The sequence below is a fragment of the Diabrotica virgifera genome, chromosome 8 (assembly GCF_917563875.1).
Source record: "Diabrotica virgifera virgifera chromosome 8, PGI_DIABVI_V3a".
Taxonomy (NCBI): Eukaryota; Metazoa; Arthropoda; class Insecta; order Coleoptera; family Chrysomelidae; genus Diabrotica; species Diabrotica virgifera.
In genome coordinates this window covers 126,230,192-126,245,430 of record NC_065450.1, presented here as the reverse complement: position 1 = coordinate 126,245,430, position 15,239 = coordinate 126,230,192, and the positions used below count along the sequence as shown (strand labels likewise).

Here is a 15,239-nt window from a genome sequence, read left to right as displayed (position 1 = left end):
AATTTTTTGTTTTTCGTAAATTTATGCAAAGATTTGAGCTCAAATAACGGAAAAAATTATTAATTTTTCATAGAAAATTTTAATAAACATTTTTAAAGTACTTTTTTAGGCCTTCAAAATAAGCTTTGATAAAAACCTCTATAATAGCATAAAAATTATTCAAGTTATGACGAAAATTAGTCAATGCCTCGAATTTATAAAAGAGAAAATGACGGTAAAATGTATGCCATGTGCGTCAAAATTATTATTAATCGTAGTCCATGTAAAATTAACTTTATTTATGTTCCGACAATACGTTTCAGAAGTTTGAATTATTTAGAACAAATACATTTTGAAAAAAACTTTTTTTAAGTAAATTTCTTTTTTTTTGATTTTTCAAAAAATACGTTATTTTTTCAAAATATCTTACAAACTATTGTTTGACGAATATTCCTGCACCGGAAGAACTACTTATGATATTTTGCAATTGCAAGAAAGGATGTGGCTCAACTTGTGGGTGTCGCAAACTTGGATTATATTGCAATCAATCTTGCGGTTTTTAATCTGGTGATAGCTGCCAAAATTGTCCTCCGGTCGTCCAAGAAGAAAAGGAAGTTGATGCAGAAGAAATAGACGAATTTGGAAGTTGAAGTTAAATTATTGATATATACTTTAAAAATCATATTAATTTTATACTTAATTTAATGTTGTAAAATAAATATTTTTCATTATCATCAAAATGTAAAGTTTAAAAAGTTTAATTTCCCTCAAAGGTATATTTTTATGAGATATACATTTTATAAACGTATAAGGGCCGGCGTAGCTCAGGCGGTAGTGTGCTTGACTCGAGAGCTGGTAGGCCGGGGTTCAAATTCTAGCGCCGCGCCGGCAAGAACAACTAGACATTTTAAAAATGTCTATAGGCCCCAGGCCGACTCAGCCTGAATAAAATGAGTACCTTGGGTAAAACCAGGGGTAATAATAGGCGGTTGAAGCATAGCACTGGCCCTGTTACCTTCCTTGTATACCGTAGGCCCTAGATATAGCAGACTACCCTGCTATAATCCCAAAGCCACAAAGCAGTATAAAACGGGAGACTATTATATTATAAATTTTATAAATATATCATTATATCATATTATAGTCTAGGAGTCTAGGCGCCAAATAGAGGTCACCGTGTCCTTTTCAATTCTGATGGACAAACTCAACGGTTTCTTATGGATTTTTGGCTGCTGATTACGAATTTCGAGGGTGGATTTCGATCCGAGTGGTCAAAAAATTGTTATAAACAATTTAATTGTTTATAAATTGTTTATAAGGCTCTGGCTCATAAACTAAAAGAGATAAAAAAGAATGTTTCAAATAAAATTTGTTCGTTAATAAAAACCGAAGAAAATAACGTTTACCAAACATAAATCAAACAATTAGAACTCAAGATATTGTAAAAATTAGAGCACAATGCAAATTGCAAATTGCAAAATAAGTATTTTTCGAAGCTTTATCGATAGTAACTTGGCTTCTACGCATGCAAATGAGCCTTAGAAGGTCTCATTTTAAAGCCTCATTAATAGGCTTCCAAACAGAGTTTGTTAGATTACTTGATCTTCATTTGTTTTAAAGTTATACCCATTTGAAGTAATAATTTTCTTTAAAACATTGTACATTAATTTGTTTATAAGGGTTTCAAGCAAATTTATGCTATAAACATTTATACTTTAATTAACAATATTGATAGAATAACTCAAAAGAAACATTTTGAGCTTACGAAAATGTTTGTAGTTTATTTTTTGCCAAGATATCGATATTTTAATAGTGCGCTCTGAGGCGCCAGATCGGCTCACCGCGTAAAGGTTCACGCGCTAACTTCTTGATGCAAATTATAATTTCTATGTATATATACTTTATCTTCATTTTTCATTTTTGCAGATCCTAATAAAATTTTATCATATAATTCTTATAATTAAATCATCACACTGTACCTCGTATCACCTTTCATTCTATTTACTGTCTTCTATTTTTGTACTAAATGAGAAAAAAAACATTAAAAACTAATATTTCAGAAATAGAACTTAAAAGTAAGTTGATATTATTTATTAATACATACTATTTTTACAAACTTTTTGTTTTATGCATCTGAAACGAGATATACAGGGAATCTCAGCTTTTTACATCTGCATAAGTTCTTAGAGCAATTTTTACAGTTGCATGGTGGTACTAAGTCTGTTCTTGTAGGCAGTAAAACTAAAACTTTCTGGTGCTTCAGAGTCTAATTATCTATATGATATAGATATAATCTATATCATATAGATATCCAGTGGATAGTGGATAGTATCCATATAAAGTGGATTCACGTCTTTTGCAGCATCATCAAGGCACGTCAATTGTGTGTATGCCGCCACAACATAAATGCTCGATCCTTTTTTATATGGACATGGACATCACATATTGGCTCATTTGTATGCGTAGAAGCCGAGTTACGATCGATAAAACGTCGAAAAATACTTGACTGTGAGCCGATTGCGCGTCATAGCGCGCCATTAAAATATCGATATCTTGACCAAAAATAAACTTACGGGCATTTTCTTAAGCTGAAATTATTGCTTTTGAGTTCTTCTATCATTATTGTTAATTAAAGTATAAATGTTTATAGCTAAAATTTACCTGAAACCCTTATAAACAAATTAATGTACAATTTTTTTAAGAAAATTATAACTTCAAAAGGGTATAACTTTAAAACAAATGAAGATAAAGTAATTTAACAAACTTTGTTTGGAATGCAATTAATGAAGCTTTGAAATGAGACATTCTAAGGCTCATTTGCATGTGCAGAAGCCGAGTTACGATCAATAAAGCTTCGAAAAATACTTATTTTGCAATTTGCATTGTGCACTAATTTTACAATATCTTGAGTTCTAATTGTTGGATTTAAGTTTAGTGAACGTTTTTTTCTTCGTTTTTTATTAACGAACAAATTTTATTTGAAACATTTTTTTTTATCTCTTTTAGTTTATGAGCCAGAGCCTTATAAACAATTAAATTGTTTATAACAATTTTTTGACCACTCGGATCGAAATCCACCCTCGAAATTCGTAATTATCAGCCAAAAATCCATAAGAAACCGTTGAGTTTGTCCATCAGAATTGAAAAGGACACGGTGACCCCTCTGGCGCCTAGACTAATAAGCAACAATTAATTTTCATTTTCTTAACGAATTCCATTACTTCAAGCTTTCAAAAAGATTTTTTCCCTAGTTTTTATGATAACGGGTAGTTTTTAGGGGTTGAATCAAATTAAAAACTTGTATGCATCGGGTTTTTTATATTTAAATAATATATATTTTTTCTATTTAAGATCAAAAATAAAATGATTTCATAATCTCAGAAATTTTTTTAATAACTGTATGATGGGTAGTTTTTAAGGGTAATTACATATATAAATTATCGAACTATTAGTTAGTTACATTGTAAAAAACAACAAAAATTTAACATGTTTAAACATATTGATGTCTATAACTGCTTCTATTTATTAATTTTCAATTTTTTCCCAAGTTTCATTCTAAGGGGTGGTTTTTGGTGGTTGCATTATTCAAAAAATTAAGTGTCAGATTTCTTGTACTCAAAGGAAAGAAATTTTCCTATTACGATCCAAAATAAAAAAAATTCATGTTTCTTGACCATATTTTTTTAATAATCTTTGTATGAGGGGTTGTTTTTAAGGGTTGTGAGCTGTAAAATATCAAAATATTAAAGTCACGATTCAAAACAATCAACATTTAACATATTTGAATATAATTATAGCCTATTACCGCTTTAATTCATTAGTTTTCAATGTATTGGAGTAAGGGGTAGTTTTCACCCCTTAAAAATAAAAAGCATACTTTTCGACCAAGTCAGGTTTGAAGAGGATGGTAAAATGAACTGAATTCCAAATTTTCAAGAAGATCGATGAAGGCAATTAGAATTGCGAGGTTTGGATCTATTTTAAGCTTGAATGATTGTACTATATGTCATGTAGAAGTCATAGCTTAAAACCCAATCTTGCCACGAGTAAGTTGCGAAATCATTCATTTTATATAAGTAAATCTACTTACTAATATAGTAAGTTTTTTTAGATGTTTTGAAGAAGAATTAATTAAATTCGAAAGCTAGACAAAAAGTTCAAGAGTTTTTCTAAATTTCTAGACCAAAACCATTGACTGTTACTTCACAACAAACTTGTATCTATTCTATTTCAATCATCATCATCAGTCATCATATACATAAAAAATACGTAAAAAAATACACGTTACACTTTGAAAGCGGATTCTAATCTGAAAGCCGAATCGTGAAATGTAGATTTTATTTTATATTATTATGTGTTTCCAAAAGAGATATTAATTTCTTAAACCCTGAAGTGCCAGAAAAAACTGTGTAAGATTAACTTATATCGACAATCCTTAAAGATAAACCCTTGAACAAATATGCTAATTCTGTCTCTGAATATATGGATCATTTTGACGAAACGTAGGTATTACATCTGGAAGGAGAAATGAGAAACCGGTGATCTTATGCGCAGTGCGGATAATAGTCAGCTGTGTTAATTCATAGATTGCACCATTACGGGCCATTCGTCATCGGTCGCGGTCGTGCGCCGCCGAAGGTCAAGGTTCGCCCTTTTGCTTTTTGCCAAATGAATATTTTCATTAATACCGGGGTAATTTGTAAAATGTTAATCCTCTTAGTAATGTTCTAACGACGTAGTTGATTAAGGCTGTTAGAATTTTTAACGTAAACATAAAGGTTACATATTTACCTGTTCTGAATTATTGAAAAGGGTTGCTAGATGATATTATGTTTAATAAAAGTATAAATTCTTATTGAAAATAATTTTATTGATTTCCAAATTATGTTTCGCCATTACTTTTATACAAAAGTACATTAGAGTTTTGTAAAAAATTTCTAAAACTATTTTTTTTTCAAATTTGTCCTCTTATGACGAATTCTTTTTAACTTATGTTCCGTCTTTTCACATATTTTTGGGTCTTGTGTCTTGTGCATTAACCACTGGTATTGTGAGATGGAATTATCGTTATTTCCTTTCTGATATTGGGACCGTTCAAGTTCGGAAAAGCGACATCTGGTTTCATAGCTCGGCAACATTTTTAACACTTTTAATTATATTGGCCAATTATATTAGTCCTGGTTACTAGATAATTGTCAAAGGCCATAGCCCAAAAAAGAATAAGAAGAAAAAGTAAGATTGAGGTTATGGTATTAAAAGGTAAACATTGTACTACAAGCAAAATGCCATTAATTAAATTCACTTTAATAATTGCATATCATATCATTATTGACAGTAGGTATGAAATATACGTCAATTTGACACTTTCAACTTTCAATTAACAATATGAATTATTTAAGTAATATATATTAAGAAAGTTGTAAGATTTGTCCGCTATACGCGCACGATCGTTTCTCGTATCCCCTCCAAGTACTTGCACACAGCGAATACCACTTTCAAGAATAGTCATTGGATAAATTTCTTACAGAAACTTTCGATATAAGTTCAAAAGTAATGTCATTAAATTGTCAGCGCAAAAAATTTAAACGAGCCATTAAACTTTTTTTGTGCTGTTTTCAAAATGTGGACACGGATTTTGAAAATTTCAATGTACAGGGTGTTGTTTCAAATCACAATTGCTTTATGTTTTTTGTTAATCCGAACCTGGATTTTTCTTGCGATTTTTAAAATGGGTATTTGTTCATTAACTTTAATAATGCATTATTAAAAGGTAATAATACATACCTGCTTTTTAATCCAGAGGTCTTAAAAAGGAGTATAGGAAGACCAAGGAAAAGATGGAGTGACAACCTGGATTTTTGATTAGGAGGCATCCAAAGATGGAACAGGCGCGAGCCTATTAAGGAAGCAGGAAGAAGAAGAAAAAAAATTAGATAACGATTTCTAAAAAATCTGAGATCAAAACTAATTCAGCAGTTTAAAGACTGAACTTTCGGTAAAGTAACAGTAGGTACCAATACCATAAATATTGTATTAAATCTCGATGTTATAAAATTATGTTCTTTAATACAGATACATAATCATCTATTTTAATCTTTATCAAAGAAAAATCTTTTTTATACATCCTTGTTTTTTCCACTCAGCCTTAAAGTTGGGCTATAAATGTGTTGATGAGCAAATTACCCCGTTACAGGGAAGTTTCATGCCATGTTTGTTTTCGTTAGATTATTCAGCTGAAACAAATTATGTCAGTATTAAGGTTACGTCAGGCGGAAGTTATTTTTAGGATTTTTTCCTGTTTGGTTCTGATTAAATTGATTGAGGCCAGTGGAAAGCATTATATAATAACTGTTTTTGTTACTAAGGTTCAGGTGACTCGCGAAATATGTTTAAGGACGAATAATAATAGTGTCTTTTTTGTACTAGTTAGATATTATGTACTTTGTGATCTATGTTTACCTCAGTGTTAAAGGCTATAAGACGAAAAGAAAACATGTCAGGTATATTTCTTTTTATTTCGAATATCCTGTAAAAATTAGTACTAGGTTTCAAGGTTTCTCAATTTGTAAGTAATAAATAAGGATGTTATTGTAAGTCTCTCTAATAATTATATACTCCTATAATTTTATTAATTTATGGGATTCGTTACCGTAATTTTAATCTCCCTATTTAATCCACGATCACTTTTGGACATAAATATCCCCTTTATTTCTAGTTTTTTTCACTACGTAAATTCAACTATGATTGATCAATATTGTTTTGCAATCTTCCATGTCCATGTATCGAAGTTTTCGATTATTGTTTGTTTTATTCCATCATATTTATATTTCATTTATCTTTTTGTCTTCTTCCTATTCAACATGTTGGTTAGGTAATAAGAGAGAATATTTTGGTTTGTGCTTTTAGTTTATTTTCTAAAGGTCCATGTTGGTCTTCCTTTAAATTTTTTTAAGTAATCATCATTCTTTGCCTTTATCCCTATACGGAATCGGTTTTCCTAATTGTACCCGTCATTTCAAAAAGGGGATAAGTCACATTTTTTTAAATATCTTGAAACTTTTTACATATTTTACATGTTTTACATATTAGTAACTTTTCTCTAAAATGCTTCGTTTTCGAGTTACCAAAGTCTATAAAAACGTGTAAATGGTCATTTTCAAGGCTCGAAAAATTAATATTTTTAAGTTTAACAATCATCAAATTAAACCTAAAATTCCATTTTACAAGATTCTGAAGAATAATTTTTATCCACAACTTTATTGCAATCCATTTTTTTATAGTTGAAATTTCTTTTAATTGTATGCTCGAATATAAATAATATTTCCCACTGTTTTAAGATTTTAAAGTTTTAGTTAAAATATTAGTAATTTCTCCACTGGGCAATCTTCCAAATTAATCCACTCTCGAAATTTTTGAGACTGTTTCACCTATTTAATAAATAGTTTTGATCAATCATATAATTTGTTTATCAATTTCGTAGTCTTAAAATCAGAAAACCACGTGTAGAAATTACCGGAAAAACGTTTTCTCAAAACTTACTTCATTTTGTACGTTTGCTTTTGATATATTTATAGCTCTATCGTGCTAAAATTAGCCTAGCAGGTAGGAAAGTAATTGTTTTGTGTATAAAAGACTTAAAATAGGAAACTGGTCACACGGAATTTATGAGCCAATCTCTAATGTATATGCTTATTTCTATATGTCAAGGTGACCTATTAAAGATGTGTGACTTACGATTACTCAACACAAATAATTTGCAATCAGATAAAAGGGGTAATCTAATTTAATATCGAAAATACGTTTGATTTGTTGCTGTTAACTAATTTACTTTACAATGAAAGATTTACGTTTTCATTTTGTACCAGTTTCCTTTGTACATTTTCATCAACAACTGTTCATTGATTGCTGAAGTCATAATCTGGACTGTGTTCATACTTTTTTTATACAAGTATTATACTTGATTTAGAAATGCATGAATTGTTTGTAAATACACACTTCGGAAAGGTCTAGGGATATTGTTATAACATAACAAAATTAATAAAAATAATCTCACGTGTTCGTTTAATTTCAGTTGAATTTGTACAGTTCCTCATGCTGTAGATTTTTGTGATTAAAACATAACGGCAAAAGCGATAACGAATATTTGACAAAGACTTTTTACAGGAGAGGAAAAAACTAAGTACAAATATATGTTTTATAGGGGAGTGCAATTAGAACGAAAACATGCATTGTTTCGGAAAAATTCAAACAAGCTTATATTTTTCTAAAACTTTTTTTGTTAGTTTATAGAACATGTTAAAGTAAAAAGTTCTACTCGCAGATTTGGCCGCTAATTGTTTAAACAATAGTATAAATAATTTTAAAAATACCGTTAAATTCATCATTTTACTTTGATCAAATATGTTTCTATTTTGTTTTTGATTATGCTGAATCCGAATATGGCATTGCAATTTGATAATTCTTGTACAGATGCTCTTATACAGTGTGTCTGCGTAGCTAGGAACCACATGGAAAACTTTTTTATTATCAATTTTACAGAAAAAAGTTATTCTTAATAAAATGCTCTGGATAGTCAAAAATCTAAAACTCAACCATCAGATATCAAGTTTTATTAATTTTATACGAGTTATGTCAAAAATATGAATTTCGTTAAAGAGTAAAGTACCTTTATATTCCAGAATATCAAAAAATGCTATTATGAAAACCTGTTTGAAATTAGAAACTATGTCGAAATATACAATTACATCATTCTAATCGAAAAAAAAAATTCAATTTTTTCTCAAATTACGGATACTCATCATTTTATTACAATTATGATAATAGGTCTGGAGCCCGCGTATGAAAAAAAAGTTGATTAATAGCAAGCTGAAAATTTGTTAATAGCTTAAGGGTGTCTAGTCCGACAAACTTTGATATATGGGAACACTGGAACAGGGGAAGTTTTAATTGTGGAACAGGTTAAAAATTTGGAACGGTCAGACCACGAAAACGACACATGTATTTTGTCCGACAGAGCAGACTTAAACTCTCCGAACAGAGATTAAACTCTCATGCAAAAATCAGACTGCTATTTATCACCAAACGGTCGTTTTAATGAGTGGAACATGTAGAATATGTCGAATGACAGGAATTATGACAGGTGATAAATAGCAGTCTGATTTTTGCATGAGAGTTTAATCTCTGTTCGGAGAGTTTAAGTCTGTTCTGTCGGACAAAATAAATGTGCCGTTTTCGTGGTCTGACCGTTCCAAATTTTTAACCTGTTCCACAATTAAAACTGCCCCTGTTCCAGTGTTCCCATATATCAAAGTTTATCCGACTAGACACCCTTAAGCTATTAACAAATTTTCAGCTTGCTATTAATCAACTTTTTTTCATACGCTGGATCCAGACCTATAACTATTTTATTATCACTTTTACGAAAAATAGTTATTCTTCATAAAATACTCTCCCTGGTCTAAAATCTAAGATACAATCATCAGATGTCAAACTTTTTTTAATTTTATACGAGGTATGTAAAAAATATGAATTTTTCTTAAGAGTTAAGTGCTTTTATTATTCACAATATTTTAATTAAAAGAATGTAATTAAACACTAAAACAATTTTTTTAATTCCAAACAACTTTTCTTAATAACAATTTTCAATATTGTGAAATGTAAAGGAACTTTACTCTTGAGTGAAATTCATATTTTTTGACATACCTCGTATAAAATTAATTAAATTTGACATTTGATGATTGCATCTTAGATTATATACGATGCAGAGTATTTTATAAAGAATAACTTTTTTTCGTAAAACTGATAATAAAAAAGTTATCAATAGGTTCCAAGTTACGCAGACGTATAAGACCTAAAAAAATTTTTTTTGCTGAACATTTATTACTGTTGAAGCTTATTATTAAATGTATTTTAGGTAAATTTGACAGAAAAAAGTTTTGATCACTTTGTATAAACATTTGTTTAGCTGGTAATTTTCGGATTTTGTATTACATTTTTGTTATCTTTCTTAGTTTCCTTAAAAAGAAATAGTGTATTTCATTTCTAAAGTAAAATATTTTAGTGCGTTTTAAATATTAAATCCTAAGCTTATAAAAGCACTTATAAAACTGTAATAGATCTGTTAGAACTTGAGTGATATCGTCTTAAAGTGGTGGTAATTCTATAAAACTACGAAGATTTCCAAAATTACATTTTTTGAGACGGATCATTTGAATTAAATTTTTGAGATTTTTTTTGAATAAAACATCATTTAGCAAGATGCTTGAAAGATAAGTTGTGCAAAATTGAGAGATTTCTAAGAAAAATTGTATTAGTTACACATTTTTAAACATTTTTAAACAAAATTCATGTAAGGCTCACTTTCCGCCCACACCATACTTATGCCCATACATTTTATTTCTTTCTATTATAACCATAAGATAGCTTAATTATTCTTTTTTCATGTTCAATTTGTAAAATTTTATTTGATCCATTAGTTAGAGAATTACATTAAAATAACTCAACCGTGCACTGCGCCGTGCGTTAGTTTACAGTGCGCCAATGTTTGTGAGAAGGGTGACTTTAGCGTTATAAATAAAAAAATATAGAAGATACAGATTTAATTTTAGAAAATTCTTCATATAAGGTTTTTTTGTAAAATTTTCTGAATTTGTCAATGGTCAAGTCAGTTTTTTTCTAAAATTTATATTTTCGGAGTTATTTAAAAAAAACATCTAATTTCGTAGTTCATTTGTTTAATAAAAAATGAAGCACCCACTTCTCGAGTAGAACTTTTTGATATGTTGTTTATTAAACATTTCTTAATGAAATTACAAAAAGTTCTATCTTGTTTGATTTTTTCCGAAGTGAAAATCTATATGCACTCCCCTATTATACTGAATATTCTGATAGTTTCGAGTTCTGATAGTTTATTCATGCTAGAAAGTTCTTGTTTACTTAGTGACTTAGTGCACTGGAAATATTATTTTTTATCTTGAAATGACGTCATTTAACTTGGATGAGATAAATAGCCCTTCTTTAATGTGGCATGCGGCAAACTAATGTAGTTAAACACATGAGAGTCTTCCAAAGTGTTACAAATCAATTGTGGCGGCATTTTTGGGACACTGGAAGTCGAGCCGAACGTCATCTAGGACGTGGGCGTGCTACAACTTTTTAATGTTAACCGCTAGAAGACAATCAACAATTACAGCACCTGAATTGGTTAGCGACTTCAGCGGGCACATCAGATCACCATAGGCCATGGTACTGTACGAAATCGTCTCCATGAAGACAATCTCCACATTCGAAGGCCATTGAGATGTCTACTTACCTCCAAAGGCAATCGCGCTGCAATATTAGAGTGGTGTCAAGAATATCAAAACTGGGATGTAAATTATTTAGCTACAGTTTTATTCTCCGACGAATCTAGATTTGGATTTCAGCCAGATTCTCGTCAAGTAAGAATATGGAGACTTTCTGGAAATATAGAACGCTTCAAACATATCCAGCACGTTTACACATACAGAGGTAGTATAATACCTACAGTAATGCTATGGAGTGACATAATAGTCGATGGCAGAACGGATCTCATTTTTCCAAACCGCTTCCTTATAGCTCAGCAGTACCTGGACACCATTCTACAACCTATCGTTCATCCGTTTGCTGATGCGGTTGGTCAAAACTTCCACCTAATGTATGATAATGCTTGTCTACATGTCGCACGTCGCATGCCCAGTGACAGACTGGCTTACCAACGAAGGTATTGATGTGTTGCCTTGGACAGCATAATCCTCCAACCTGAATCCCATCGAGCATGTATGGGACATACTTCAACGAATAATTACCCCACATATGGGTAAGATAATATACGCCGCCTCGTTTCCGAGAACGTCTGATAGAAGAAGGGGCAAATGTACCTCAACAGGATAAGTTTCTCATTTATTAAAAATTAATAAGTGAAATAGTTTCTATCCTTGTGGAATCGGTACTTACCGTACGGACCGCAAACGTTCGGATACAATTAGCATCTCTTTACATTTACTCCACACACACACTGCACACTACTGGAGATGTTGAAAAAGTATCTATTCGTTACAAGGTACTCGTTACTTACGAATACCGAAAGTAACGATTACTATACAGACAGGCAAATCGTTACTTTGATTACTCTGATTACTTCGTACCAATCGTATCAGAGCGAGTAATGACTATTGTATCTACATTGATTACTCTGATTACTTCGTACTAATCGTATCAGAGCGAGTAACGACTATTGTATCTACTTTGATTACTCTGATTACTTCGTTATTTCGTACCAATTGTATCAGAGCGAGTAACGACTATTGTATGTACAACCAGTATACTTGATTACTTTCTACCAATCGTATCCCAGCGAGTAACGGACGGGACCGGTATTTTACGAGTGTTATCGAATATCGTTATCGGTATAAAGCGTTTTAAAGGTGTGAGGGTGAGGAGAAGATAGAAGGTGAAACAGGGAAAAAGGGAAAAAGGAGGTATAATGGTATACGTAAAATATGTAATGTATCTCTTAACAAAGATCGAATGCGAGAACCCTATATTTTTATCTAGATCTATATCTATACCTATACAAAGTACCTACCTACTGAGAAATACGATTCTCGATATGATTACCGGTACTCAAATACAAAAGTAACAAAAGTAATCATAGTAATTAAATCATTTTTGTCCCTTAGACAGATAGATGAAGGTCCTTGTTATATCGGAATACCTATAAAAAATACCTACCTACTGAGAAATACTATTCTCGATATCATTACCGGTACTAAATACAAAAGTGACAAAAGTAATCATAGTAATCACATCATTTTTATCCCTTAAACTGATCGGTGAAGGTCGTTGTTATATCGGAATACCTATACTCCTATACAAAATACCTACCTACTGAGAAATACGATTCTCGATATGATTACCGGTACTCAAATATAAAAGTAACAAAAGTAATCATAGTAATCAAAGTAACGAATACTGTAAATGATTACTTTATACAGAAGTAACGATTTGTAACGAATACTCGAAAGTAACTATAATCAACATTACTACACACTACACTAGGTACCTACCATCTGATTGCAAAACCAACTGTACCATGCTAATGGCCATTTAGACCAGGGCGCATCTGTAAAAATATTAGTACATTTGGATGTTGAGAGGTGACTCATATTTTTTTGCAGAAATTGCTTGAAAGTAACTCATATAATAATAATATTTGAGTTATCCTCCCACTCAAAAAGGCCCGGAACATTGTTTAAATAATCAAAATGTTAAAAATTGAAGGAAAAATTCGATTTTCTCTTCGTTTTTTGATTATAACTTTAAAAGTATTCATTTCCGAGAAAATTTGCACCGACATAAAAGTTGCGTAATTAAATTTTTTACAATACAGGATTAGTTAGAAATTTAAAAAATTGTCATTCTTGTTGCAAAATAGCAATAATTGCGAAAAAACTATAAAAAAAGAAGTATTTGCATTTTACGTTTTTCAACCATTTATGCTACACTTGGGACCTTCATATTTCAGCCAGAAAAACTTTATGATATAGTAAAACAATGCTGTCAATTTTATTAAGGTCGGTTTAACAGATTTTGCAAAATAAATTTTGCAATTTGCAAAATTAAAATCGGTTAACTACCACGGCGTCAGGAATTTTTTAAATAAACATTAATTTGTGGTGCTACGCGCAGGACAGCGGATACGTTTGCTCTGATTGGGCATTCCAATGACCTTTGATAATGATTGATAAATTTTAATTTTTAGTAAATTTCGATATAAATAAATAAATTGGTTTATTGCAAAATAAAAACATACTCTGTCTTTTCAAAATACACTTTTTTTAGCAAAATCTTTCTTTGTTCATATATTTTAACTTAGAAAGTAAAAGTTTATTATTTTTAAACATGCAATTGTTTAAACAATATTTCACAAACAATAATCAAATTAGTTTGATTTTTGTGGAATTAAAATATTAAAATACAACAAAATATATAGAAAAAAAATAATATATTAGATATAGGTTGGAAGAAATTTTGGTGGAAATCAACTTGTGTGAATCGAACACCGCTGTCCTGCGCGTAGCACCAAAAATTAATGTTTATTTAAAAAAATCCTGACGCCGTGGTAGTTAACCGATTTTAATTTTGCAAATTGCAAATGAAAGGTACAGTATTCTTCTATATGGAAAAAAAATCAACTTGCCATCTGGTTTATTTTCAGTCCTGCAACATTTTGCAAAAATGAATTTTTTTGCGAAAGCTGGATTGCAAAATTTATTTTGCAAAATCTATTAAACCGATCTTAATGAAATTTACAGTATTGTTTTACTATATCATAAAGTTTTTCTGGGTAAAATATGAAGGTCCTAAGTGTAGCATAAATCGTTGAAAAACGGAAAATGCAAATACTTGTTTTTATGGTTTTTCGCAATTATTGCTATTTTGCAACGAAGGGTGACAATTTTTAAAATGTTTAGCCAATCCTATATTGTAGGAAATTTAATTACGCAACTTTTATGTCAGTGCAAATTTTCTCGGAAGTGAATACTTTTAAAGTTATAATCAAAAATCGAAGAAAAAAATCGAATTTTTCTTTAATTTTTTGACATTTTGATTATTTAAACAATGTTCCGGACCTTTTTGAGTGGGAGGATAACTCAATTATTATTATATGAGTTAATTCCAAGCAATTTCTGCAAAAAAATATGAGTCACCTCTCAACGTCCATCTGAACAGATGCGCCCTGGACTAATTAGTTAATTGATGGATTCGACCGTTACTTGATGGAAGTTCATTTTATCTCACAATAAAACCCAGTACCTTCTGCTCTCTCACATATACTGGCAAAATAACAACAAAAATAGCCAGATACATAAAAAAGAAAGGAATAACACCAGCTTTCAGAACTAACAACAACTTAAGCAAACATATTAAAAACAATAAAAGCCGAAAGAGAAAGCAACTACAGAGTGGTGTGTACAAACTAACTTGTGGTGACTGTCCGAAAACTTACATTGGTCAAACTGGCAGAACTTTTGACAAACGGATAGCAGAACACAAAAGGGCTTTCAACAATAGAAAAACAGACACTTCTACATACGCACTTCACCTTCTAGATCATAATCATTCTTTCAATGAAGAGTTTCAAATTCTACATATTCAAAATAAAGGCCTTAAGCTATCACTTTTAGAATCAATGGAAATTAATAAATTGAAAAATACAGATATAATTCTGAATGACCAAC

At 30.6% G+C, this 15,239-nt stretch overlaps 1 protein-coding gene across 6 annotated transcripts in view; it reads left to right on the top strand.

Annotated features, from left to right (window-relative positions):
• Nucleotides 1–15,239, top strand: part of LOC126889519 (serine/threonine-protein kinase tricornered) — a 675,111-nt gene that overhangs the window by 438,353 nt on the left and 221,519 nt on the right. The window contains exon 1 of one of the 6 annotated variants that reach the window (XR_007700064.1): nt 6,387–6,479. The exons of the other annotated variants lie outside the window; for them this stretch is intronic. The gene's annotated coding sequence lies outside the window, so the exon portion shown is untranslated. Of the gene's footprint in view, nt 1–6,386; nt 6,480–15,239 lie in introns of those variants that run through there. 6 annotated transcript variants of the gene reach the window in all.